The following is a 13,564-nucleotide window of genomic DNA, read 5'->3' as shown; positions in this document are numbered from 1 at the left end:
TGCTGCCACAGGGCCCCTCCTGAAGTGGATCACCTAAGGAGAAGCAAGCTAAGCCTGCCCCTCCTGCCCCTGTGCACCTTGCCTACCCACCCCAGCTAAGACGCCAGATCCCCAGCATCACAAGCCTGGCAATGTGCAAGTAGCCCAGACAGACCACCCCACCCCACAGTGAATCCCACCCCTAGGAGAGGGGAAGAGAAGGCACACACCAGTCTGACTGTGGCCCCAGCGGTGGGCTCGGGGCAGACATCAGGTCTGACTGCGGCTCCGCCCACCAACTCCAGTTATACACCACAGCACAGGGGAAGTGCCCTGCAGGCCCTCACCACGCCAGGGACTATCCAAAATGACCAAGCGGAAGAATTCCCCTCAGAAGAATCTCCAGGAAATAACAACAGCTAATGAGCTGATCAAAAAGGATTTAAATAATATAACAGAAAGTGAATTTAGAATAATAGTCATCAAATTAATCGCTGGGCTTGAAAACAGTATAGCTGACAGCAGAGAATCTCTTGCTACAGAGATCAAGGGACTAAGGAACAGTCACGAGGAGCTGAAAAATGCTTTAAACGAAATGCATAACAAAATGGAAACCACCACGGCTCGGATTGAAGAGGCAGAGGAGAGAATAGGTGAACTAGAAGATAAAGTTATGGAAAAAGAGGAAGCTGAGAAAAAGAGAGATAAAAAAATCCAGGAATATGAGGGGAAAATTAGAGAACTAAGTGATACACTAAAAAGAAATAATATACGCATCATTGGTATCCCAGAGGAGGAAGAGAGAGGGAAAGGTGCTGAAGGGGTACTTGAAGAAATAATAGCTGAGAACTTCCCTGAAGTGGGGAAGGAAAAAGGCATTGAAATCCAAGAGGCACAGAGAACTCCCTTCAGACGTAACTTGAATCGATCTTCGGCACGACATATCATAGTGAAACTGGCAAAATACAAGGATAAAGAGAAAATTCTGAAAGCAGCAAGGGGGAAACGTGCCCTCACATATAAAGGGAGACCTATAAGACTCGTGACTGATCTCTCTTTTGAAACTTGGCAGGCCAGAAAGAATTGGCACGAGATTTTCAGTGTGCTAGACAGAAAAAATATGCAGCCGAGAATCCTTTATCCAGCAAGTCTGTCATTTAGAATAGAAGGAGAGATAAAGGTCTTCCCAAACAAACAAAAACTGAAGGAATTTGTCACCACTAAACCAGCCCTCCAAGAGATCCTAAGGGGGACCCTGTGAGACAAAGTACCAGAGACATCACTACAAGCATAAAACATACAGACATCACAATGACTCTAAACCCATATCTTTCTATAATAACACTGAATGTAAATGGATTAAATGCGCCAACCAAAAGACATAGGGTATCAGAATGGATAAAAAAACAAGACCCATCTATTTGCTGTCTACAAGAGACTCATTTTAGACCTGAGGACACCTTTAGATTGAGAGTGAGGGGATGGAGATCTATTTATCATGCTACTGGAAGCCAAAAGAAAGCTGGAGTAGCCATCCTTATATCAGACAAACTAGACTTTAAATTAAAGGCTGTAACAAGAGATGAAGAAGGACATTATATAATAGTGACAGGGTCTATCCATCAGGAAGAGCTAACAATTATAAATGTCTATGCGCCGAATACCGGAGCACCCAAATATATAAAACAATTACTCATAAACATAAGCAACCTTATTGATAAGAATGTGGTAATTGCAGGGGACTTTAACACCCCACTTACAGAAATGGATAGATCATCTAGACGCACGGTCAATAAAGAAACAAGGGCCCTGAATGAGACATTGGATCAGATGGACTTGACAGATATATTTAGAACTCTGCATCCCAAAGCAACAGAATATACTTTCTTCTCGAGTGCACATGGAACATTCTCCAAGATAGATCATATACTGGGTCACAAAACAGCCCTTCATAAGTATACAAGAATTGAAATCATACCATGCATACTTTCAGACCACAATGCTATGAAGCTTGAAATCAACCACAGAAAAAAGTCTGGAAAACCTCCAAAAGCATGGAGGTTAAAGAACACCCTACTAACGAATGAGTGGGTCAACCAGGCAATTAGAGAAGAAATTAAAAAATATATGGAAACAAACGAAAATGAAAATACAACAATCCAAATGCTTTGGGACGCAGCAAAGGCAGTCCTGAGAGGAAAATACATTGCAATCCAGGCCTATCTCAAGAAACAAGAAAAATCCCAAATACAAAATCTAACAGCACACCTAAAGGAAATAGAAGCAGAACAGCAAAGGCAGCCTAAACCCAGCAGAAGAAGAGAAATAATAAAGATCAGAGCAGAAATAAACAATATAGAATCTAAAAAAACTGTAGAGCAGATCAACGAAACCAAGAGTTGGTTTTTTGAAAAAATAAACAAAATTGACAAACCTCTAGCCAGGCTTCTCAAAAAGAAAAGGGAGATGACCCAAATAGATAAAATCATGAACGAAAATGGAATTATTACAACCAATCCCTCAGAGATACAAACAATTATCAGGGAATACTATGAAAAATTATATGCCAACAAATTGGACAACCTGGAAGAAATGGACAAATTCCTGAACACCCACACTCTTCCAAAACTCAATCAGGAGGAAATAGAAAGCTTGAACAGACCCATCACCAGCGAAGAAATTGAATCGGTTATCAAAAATCTCCCAACAAATAAGAGTCCAGGACCAGATGGCTTCCCAGGGGAGTTCTACCAGATGTTTAAAGCAGAGATAATACCTATCCTTCTCAAGCTATTCCAAGAAATAGAAAGGGAAGGAAAACTTCCAGACTCATTCTATGAAGCCAGTATTACTTTGATTCCTAAACCAGACAGAGACCCAGTAAAAAAAGAGAACTACAGGCCAATATCCCTGATGAATATGGATGCAAAAATTCTCAATAAGATACTAGCAAATCGAATTCAACGGCATATAAAAAGAATTATTCACCATGATCAAGTGGGATTCATTCCTGGGATGCAGGGCTGGTTCAACATTCGCAAATCAATCAACGTGATACATCACATTAACAAAAAAAAAAGAGAAAAACCATATGATCCTGTCAATCGATGCAGAAAAGGCCTTTGATAAAATCCAGCACCCTTTCTTAATAAAAACTCTTGAGAAAGTCGGGATAGAAGGAACATACTTAAAGATCATAAAAGCCATTTATGAAAAGCCCACAGCTAACATCATCCTCAACGGGGAAAAACTGAGAGCTTTGTCCCTGAGATCAGGAACACGACAGGGATGCCCACTCTCACCGCTGTTGTTTAACATAGTGCTGGAAGTTCTAGCCTCAGCAATCAGACAACAAAAGGAAATCAAAGGCGTCAAAATTGGCAAAGATGAAGTCAAGCTTTCGCTCTTTGCAGATGACATGATATTATACATGGAAAATCCGATAGACTCCACCAAAAGTCTGCTAGAACTGATCCATGAATTCAGCAAAGTTGCAGGATACAAAATCAATGTACAGAAATCAGTTGCATTCTTATACACTAACAATGAAGCAACAGAAAGACAAATAAAGAAACTGATCCCATTCACAATTGCACCAAGAAGCATAAAATACCTAGGAATCAATCTAACCAAAGATGTAAAGGATCTGTATGCTGAAAACTATAGAAAGCTTATGAAGGTAATTGAAGAAGATTTAAAGAAATGGAAAGACATTCCCTGCTCATGGATTGGAAGAATAAATATTATCAAAATGTCAATACTACCCAAAGCTATCTACACATTCAATGCAATCCCAATCAAAATTGCACCAGCATTCTTCTCGAAACTAGAACAAGCAATCCTAAAATTCATATGGAACCACAAAAGGCCCCGAATAGCCAAAGGAATTTTGAAGAAGAAGACCAAAGCAGGAGGCATCACAATCCCAGACTTTAGCCTCTACTACAAAGCTGTCATCATCAAGACAGCATGGTATTGGCACAAAAACAGACACATAGACCAATGGAATAGAATAGAAACCCCAGAACTAGACCCACAAACGTATGGCCAACTCATCTTTGACAAAGCAGGAAAGAACATCCAATGGAAAAAAGACAGTCTCTTTAACAAATGGTGCTGGGAGAACTGGACAGCAACATGCAGAAGGTTGAAACTAGACCACTTTCTCACACCATTCACAAAAATAAACTCAAAATGGATAAAGGACCTGAATGTGAGACAGGAAACCATTAAAACCTTAGAGGAGAAAGCAGGAAAAGACCTCTCTGACCTCAGTCGTAGCAATCTCTTACTCGACACATCCCCAAAGGCAAGGGAATTAAAAGCAAAAGTGAATTCCTGGGACCTTATGAAGATAAAAAGCTTCTGCACAGCAAAGGAAACAACCAACAAAACTAAAAGGCAACCAACGGAATGGGAAAAGATATTTGCCAATGACATATCGGACAAAGGGCTAGTATCCAAAATCTATAAAGAGCTCACCAAACTCCACACCCGAAAAGCAAATAACCCAGTGAAGAAATGGGCAGAAAACATGAATAGACACTTCTCTAAAGAAGACATCCGGATGGCCAACAGGCACATGAAAAGATGTTCAGCGTCGCTCCTTATCAGGGAAATACAAATCAAAACCACACTCAGGTATCACCTCACGCCAGTCAGAGTGGCCAAAATGAACAAATCAGGAGACTATAGATGCTGGAGAGGATGTGGAGAAACGGGAACCCTCTTGCACTGTTGGTGGGAATGCAAATTGGTGCAGCCGCTCTGGAAAGCAGTGTGGAGGTTCCTCAGAAAATTAAAAATAGACCTACCCTATGACCCAGCAATAGCACTGCTAGGAATTTATCCAAGGGACACAGGAGTACTGATGCATAGGGGCACTTGTACCCCAATGTTCATAGCAGCACTCTCAACAATAGCCAAATTATGGAAAGAGCCTAAATGTCCATCAACTGATGAATGGATAAAGAAATTGTGGTTTATATACACAATGGAGTACTACGTGGCAATGAGAAAAAATGAAATATGGCCTTTTGTAGCAACGTGGATGGAACTGGAGAGTGTGATGCTAAGTGAAATAAGCCATACAGAGAAAGACAGATACCATATGGTTTCACTCTTATGTGGATCCTGAGAAACTTAAGAGAAACCCATGGGGGAGGGGAACAAAAAAAAAAAAAAAAAAAAAAGAGGTTAGAGTGGGAGAGAGCCAAAGCATAAGAGACTGTTGAGAACTGAGAACAAACGAAGGGTTGAAGGGGGGTGGGAGGGAGGAGAGGGTGTGTAATGGGTACTGAGGAGGGCACGTTTTGGGATGAGCACTGGGTGTTGTATGGAAACCAATTTGACAATAAATTTCATATATAAATAAAAAAAAATATAAAAAAGAAAAAAAAATAATAAAAAAAAAATAAAACGTTACATCAAATAAGCAGAAATGAGAACTTCATAATATTCGTACTTCATTATGAATGAAATTCATTACTTGAAAACAGTTCACATATTCTCAGCATTTATTAAATTATCAACTGCATTAGATATAAAATGCTACTGATTCTGTTTTCATAGCAGGCTGTCACCTAAAGACTGTGTTACATTGTTACTGACAAGAAAACAATGAGGTTTCTATATCAGGATGGTTCTTCTCTCTTACATGTTATTAAGTAAAAGTATATATATTTAATATGCTAATGTTTAAATATCAAAGGAATATCGCCTTTTATAAACACATGAAGCATAAATACAGAACATGTGAGACCCACAGAGCAAGTTCTGAAAACTGCTAAACAGCCTACAGTCATGGAAAATGTTGATAATTTGGTAGAAAAAAAATTAAAAAAAGAAACTTCTAAAGCAGTATTACATAATCAGCATAACTGCTCTTTTCATAGTTTAGTTACAACCTTAATATTTTAAAAGAAATGAAAAGACAAAAAAACACAACACATGCTTTTGTCCAAAGGAGTTACATTTTCACCTTTTCCCCACAAAATAATGAGTGAGATAAAGCCAATCCCCATCCCAGAACTGTGATCACGACACAGGGATAGTTTCTTCCATTACAGCATGCTGAGAGAGAGAGAAGGAAAGTGCCGTAGCTTTCTATTGTTGCATAATAAATTATATCACAAGTTACTGGCTTCAAGCAACACGTATTATCTCCCAGTTTTAAAGCTCAGGAACCTGTATCTGGCTTACCTGGGGATTCTGCCTCAGTGTTTCTCAGGGACTGCAGTCAAGGTGGCCACTATGCTGCAGTCAGTCACCTGGAGGCTTATCTGGGGAAGAATCACTCCCATACTCGTGGTGGATACTCATTCTGGTTGGTTGGATTATGTTCCTTACAAGTACTTTAACAAAGAGTTTCAATTTCTTGCTAGCTGTTAGCTGAAGATAAACCCTCAGTTTCCTGCCATGCATGCCCCTCCATAGGGAAGTTCACAACATGATGGCTTCTTTCAAGTGAGATGGCAGGAGACAGTGTAAGCAAGATGGATGTCACAGTCTTTATAAACTAATTTTGGGACTGATATCCATCACTTTTGCCATATTCTGCTTATTGGAAGCAAAGAACTGGTTTCAGCCCACATATAAGGAGATGGAATACTACAGGGAATACCAAGAGGTGGGATTGTTGGGAGCCATTTTAATAGCCTTCAGAACAACAAATTTCTTTCTGAGTTTGAATCTATAGCTCACATTTTAAGACATGAATACTAATTTCAGAATCATCACTATGATAGAATGATAGGTAAATTTCTATAACACTTTAAGGAGGCCGTAAGCAATGTTGAAATATGCATTTGGCTAGTTGACTTTTTATGTGCTAGAGTTGAAAGTTAATAGAAGATTTGGGCCAAACATTAAGACTGAAACTGAAGTGTGATGCATGCCTGGTTGTTTTGGTCCTTACTTGACATTATGTTATAATTTAAAGCAGGTATCCATGTCATATGCCAGAATTTAGATGAAACATTTGAACATCAAATATGATATTTTGTATTTTTGGTAGATAGCATTTACATAACTAAAGAACTTTCCATTTATTTTTAGATTTTTTTAAAAGAGTTTTTATATTGCATTTGTGTTTTGAACTATCTGAAATATTTTTTATCTACCTGCAAGCATAATGACATTTTTTTCCTGTAGTTTATGAAGGTGGTAAATTATGTCAGTAGTTCTCTTTGATGTTGCAACATTTTGAATTTCCAAGACACCCACACACCCCCCCCCCCACACACACACAAACATGCTTGAAGAAAGCATTTTAGGTGCTTAATTAAAACATATGTATTATATATCTCACATTCCATCATCTCTGTTTATCTTTACACTAATATCACCCTCTCTTTATTACTGCAGATTATAATTACCTTGAAATCGGTAAGTCTTCTCACTCTGTTCTTTTTCTAAATTGTTTTGGATAATCTAGGTTCTCCTATGCATTTACATACGAATTTTAGACCATGCTTCTAAATTTCTGGGAAAAAAAAAAAAAAAAACACTTCAGAAGTTTTGACTTGGATTGCATTAAATCTTTACACAGTAATTTAGAGACAATTACAGATTAATAATATTGAGTCTTTTGGTCAATGAATATAGTAAATCTCTCAACTTATTTAGTTTTTCTTTAATCCTGCTCAGAAATGCTTAGAAATGTTCAGAAATATTCAGTATACAGGTCTGATACATATTTTTTTCTTTTTTTCTAAGTATTTTGTGTATGCATGTTTTATTTTGGATGCTATATTTGTGGATGATTATAAATTATATTGTTTTATAATTTCAAATCCCCATGTTTGTTGGTGATATAAGAAAGAAAATGAATTTTCTATTGATTTTTATTTCCCAAACTTGCTAACTTTGTGCATTAGTATTACTTATTTTAAGTAGAGTCTTTATGATTTTCTCCCTAGATTATTATATCCTCTCCCAATAAAGACAATTTTACTTCTTTTTCAAGTCTGTTAAGGAAGTAAGGAAGTTTTATTGTTATAACATGCTACCTGGTAACACAGTATTAGAAGAAAATATGCACAGCTCTCACTTGGCTTTAATTGTATCGAGGTACTTGATACCTATTAAAAAGAAACTCTTAATTATGAATATCCAGATTGATTTAGGACAAATTTTGTTATGAATTATCTTTCCCCTTTCCTAGAGGAATCATATTTTATTGAGAGAATTTTCTTCCAGTTCTCTTTTAGGATTAAAGAGCCCTTCCAGTCTAATCCAATCATCTGTTTTTAACACTAGCTTTTATTAACTAACTGCATAGTGCTCTGTGTGCTTGTGTGATGCGTACAATTATGCAACTAAAAAGTAACAGTGTATATGTAATTCCAAAGTTAGAGGATTCTTTCTTAGGGCTGTTTTCATTCTTTGAATAATTTTGGTGCAAGTAGAGTTCCCTGTATTATCCCATAGCTTCCCTAAAATGATTGTTCCACTAAATGGTTCCTGCCATTGCAGCAGTGCTCAAGCTGTCTCCTCGGTTTTATCAAATTCTCCACAGTTGGAAATAAGAAGGACTTGAAACATAACAGAAAACCTGAATCTAAAAGTTTTGGGCTCACACATTTTGTTACCAACAGTGGAAGTGCTAATTAGGAGTCCAAGCTTAAATTTTTAAAATTCAATTTGTTTGTTTGCATAAGCAAAGATGTAGGAAGCATGCTACAATCTATCTCTCCTGCTTATCCTGTCTAAAAACTCTGTAGAAAACAAAGAAAGCAACTATGTAAGGCATCCAAAAAGCAAAAAGGAAGGAAGGGTTGCAGAGGGAAGTTAAACCTGGATACGCAACAGGGAAGGGGGATGAGTTTCCTAATTTCCTCCTCTTTTCTCTTGAAGATTGGACCCAAAGTTAGATAGACCTCAGTTAAAAAGTTTCGCCATGGTGGTCTTGGCACAGGCAGCTAAAGCTTAAAGCAAACAAAATAAACAAACAAACAAAAACCCCCCAGAAACCTGTTTTAGGGCCAAAGGACCAGGAAAACAGTTTTCAGCCAGAAATTATGGAAACCTTAGAGAGAGAAGAGCTAGGGGATATCTCCTTTTTCTGTAAACGGGTGTAGAGACCTGCACAAATCCCTGGGTTACCTCTGTGCTGCAGGTGAAAAGGACACACCAGAAACAACAAAGCAAAGTTGGAGAGAACTGAGTCTGAGTTTACATTTCCACCAAACTGTCAAAATTTTATACATGCATTGGGAAGACACAAAGAAGTATAGCAAAAGCTTTGGGAAATGGACTAAAATTTAAGGAATCACTTCAGATTCAGACTAACTCCTAAATGTTAATATATGAAGGAAAGGCCCAAACATAGAACAAGATTTTTGACAGCTGAACTGATGTTGGGACTACTGACCATGGGAATTTGTGGTCTGAACCTAACTGTGGTGAATACCTGCTGAAACAAACACTTCAGTGTTATCAAGTTCAGACTGTTGACAAACTAAAGCTTGTAGACCAAGTCCAGCTCCTGACTATTCTGGCAAATAGGTTTATTGAACCATGATGACACATTTTCATTAATATATTATCTGTGGCTATTTTTGAAGCACAATGGCAGAGTTGACTTGTCACAATAGATACCACATTGTATGTAAAATTTAAAATATTTACTATCAATTCCATTTACAAAGATGTTTGTTTACCTCTGCTCTAGAGTATTTTAATAAGATCAAAACTCTACACATTAATGTTCAAACTCTTCAGTATAAAAGCCAGAATGAGTCAATTTACTAACAACCAGGAAAATGACACTCATTCTCAAGGGAGAAGGCAATCAACAGTTGCCAGTCCAAAATGATCTAGATATTGGATTTATCAAATTAAGACATTAAAGTGCCTATTATAACTATGCTCAGTGATGTAAAGGTAACTACACTTGAAACAAATGAAAAGATTAAAGTTTTCAACAAATTAAGCAAAAACAAGGATCACATGGAAATTTTAGAAATGAAAAAGATCTGAAATAAAACTTCAGAGCATGGTCTGAAGAGAAAAATAAAGATGATGGAAGAAAAAGTCAGTGAACCTGAAGTGAGTTTATGTCAAATGATCAACTATGGAATAAAAAGAGCAAAGAAAAGGAAAAACTAAAGAAGTAAAGAATCTCAGAGATCAGTGGTACAATAAAACAAAAAAGGGGATCAACCATTCATGTCTATGAAGTTGCAGAAGAAAAGAAGAAAGATTAAAAAAATAAATTGAAAAATGTATGCAAAAAAACTACACAAAGAAATAATGGTTTAATAGCCACAAAATTCGGTGAATATGCACATTTACGAATTTAAGAAGTTCAGTTAATCTAAAACAGACTATATTTAAAGAAAGCTATGCCCAAATACATAATAATCAAAGTTCTGGAAACAAAGATAATTAAAAATCTAGACAGTAAAGAAAAATTACATATTATGCACAAGGAATGATTACTTGAATACTGTGGACTTTTCATGAGAAACCATGGAGACCAGAAGAGAGGACAACAGCATCTTTAAAAGCGCTGAAAGAAAAAGAAAAAAAAACTCGCCAGTCCAGAATAATATATCCAGAAAACCAATTACCAGATGAAGAAAAATTAAAAGAATGTGTCACCACCAGACCTGCATATATATATATACACACACATATGTACATATATGTATATTGGTATGAAGGGGAATGTCACCATAAACAGAGTTTGAAAATCAGAAGGAAGAGCAAGAGAAATGTAACACTCTGAGTAAATATAAAAGAGTCTTTCTCCTTGTAAGTTTAAAAAATAATCTTTCACTTTTGAAAGCATAAATATTGTCTGAGGTGCTTTTTAGTGTTTGTAGAATTAATACACATGTCAACTATGCAAGGTCGGAATAAAAGGATCTATATGGTTGTAAGACTTCAATATTTCAGTTGAAGTGGGAGGGTAGTTTTAAGTAAAATGATGAAAATAAAAGTTACAGCATATCTGATGAGTTTTTAAAATCAGTGGATATAATACACTGTGTAATTATAACACATCACTCAAGGGTGAATGGGAAATTGGAGGAAGGGACTTAATTATTGTAACATTTCTGCATTTACTCAGAAGTGGTAACATATAACACTAGTAGATATTAAAGTCTTGGCAATATATAATCTCTGTGGAGCAACACTAAGAAGATAATGTGAAAAAGATGTAGCCATGAAATAAAAACTATAGAGAAACAAAAAAGAGATACTGAATATATATAAATGATACAAAAGACACAGTGAAAAAATAGGTCAACCCAAAAATAAATTATAAAATGACAGAAGTATATAAAATTATATTAATAATCATATTATATGCAACTGGGGGGAAAAGACCTAACCATATGCTCTCTGTAAGAAACCACTTAAGGATATGAAGACAACAAGTAAAGTAAGAGGTTGGGAAAAGGTATACCACAAAACACAAATCAAATAAATGCTGGAAAAGATGAACGCTTCTGGCCAAGAGCAGTGACCAAATTTAATCTCCTTCTTGAAAAAAATTATAGAAAAAAAATGAAACAACGGTTTTCAAGACACAGGATACCAAACAATAAAGGATAGTATTCTTAGACATGAAGCAACACATGAACTGAGCCCTATGACTACCCCAGCTTAGTGTCTTGTCCTACTCTTCTCTGGCTATTAAATACCACAGACTGGGTGGTTGAAACAACAGAAATTTATTTCTCACCGTTATGGAGACTGGAAAGTTCAAGATCAAGGTGCTGACCAATTTGATTTTTGGTGAGAGCTCTCCCTGGCTTACAGCCGGCTACCTGCTCACTGTGTTCTCACATCGGGGAGAGAGAGCTCTGGTATTTCTACCTCTTCTTATAAGGGTACTAGCTCTATCAGCACACCCTTATTAGAGCACACCTTTATGGCCTCATGTAATCTTTATCACCCCTGATAGGCTCTATCTCCAAACATAATAACACTTGGGATTAGGGATTTAACTTATAAATTTTGGAGAGACACAAACATTCTGTCCATTATGTATCTTTATAGAGTTCTGGTGTAGAAGGAGAAAACTATGTGCAGCGTGGCAGTTGAGATGGAGCAGACAGTTGGCAAGATCAATGTGACTAGTATTTATGAGACATGGTACTGAACTATCCAGTAGAAGACTATCTAGAGAAACTATCCAGAGGACTATCCAGAGAAAAACTAGAAATATGCAGAGGTCCCCTTCAGGTGCTTGACAAAGTAGTAATTGTGGCAAGTGTCCTCAAGTTACCCAAGACTGAAGACAGAATCTCCTGAAGGGAATAGAGGGAAGAGTGCCTGGAATCCACACAAGGCTGAAAACAGTGCCCATTCTCACCAGCCAGATTGAAAAAAATCTCATAATTCAAGGGGCACTGAGTACAGTTTTCAGAAAGGTCTTGGTAGTAGGTAATGATCAGCCTAAGAGTAAAAGTTACTCTGATCTCGTCTAACTGATCTTAATAGCAATACACAGTGGGTTCAAACTGGTTCCAAGTAAGTTGAAAATCACTGACCTAGGTAATTCTTGAAAACACCCTAGCCAGGCACCAAAATTTCACTTGGACCTCAGTCTTCAAATAATGCACTTTTCAGGGTACCCGGGTGGCTCAGTCAGTTAAGCGTCCAGCTTTGGCCTCAGGTCATGATCTCCTGGTCTGTGGGTTCAGGCCCTGCATCAGGCTCTGTGCTGACAGCCCAGAGCCTGGAACCTGCTTCAGATTCTCTCTCTCTCTCTGCCCCTCCCCCACTCATTTTCTGTTTCTCTCTCTCAAAAATAAGTAAACATTTTAAAAACTTTTTTAAAAATTTACTTTTCCTAGCATAACTTGATTCCACAAAGTATAAAGCTAGGAAGCTGTTAAAAAAAAACATATATATATTTTTTCATTTCTACAGAACTTTAGAAATATTAATTAGTCATAAAATAGCATCAATGGCTGATCTCATTATTTAATGACCACACAGATCATTCAAACTTTAGGTTTCTTAACATCTATGTCTGATTATCTTAATGGAATAGAAAAGATTTCAGAATATGCTTTTGTCTGATCGATTATATTTAAAAGTATTGCATCAAATATTTTTTTCAAAGAGAAGCTTTGCTAAAGTGATCTAATTATATATTAGGAAATTAAGCCATTCTATGTAATTTAATAGCTTAACCCAAAATTTTAAAGAGGATCCAAATGGAATAGTATCTCATTCATAAGTTCAGCATACAAACCAACCAGAGATTTCCACAATTAAGATGATGAAAAATTAAAATGTGACTAATTACTTCTATGTACCGTGACTAATGAGCATAAACAGTTTCAAGATATATTATCCCCAAACTGATATTTTCCTCAGAAATAATTTAGATAATGGCAGCATTTCAGGGCTCAAAGTAATAATTGATTTTTGCATCTAGTCAGAAAAAAATTAAAGTCAATGATTCTTGTTAAACTCTTATCTATGCTTCCTAATGGCAACCCCTTAATTTTACGTTTTAAGAAAACATTAGCACATGTAGCCATGCTATAAAGAAGGCTTAAATCGCAGTACAAAAGCAAAGATAAAATTAAATTTCTAAAATCAATGTTTAAGAGGGAAG

The sequence above is a fragment of the Puma concolor genome, chromosome F2 (genome assembly GCF_028749965.1).
Source record: "Puma concolor isolate L17-30 chromosome F2, mPumCon1.1.hap2, whole genome shotgun sequence".
NCBI classification, from domain to species: Eukaryota; Metazoa; Chordata; class Mammalia; order Carnivora; family Felidae; genus Puma; species Puma concolor.
The sequence above is the reverse complement of the archived record's forward strand: the minus strand, read 5'-3'. Positions refer to the sequence as shown.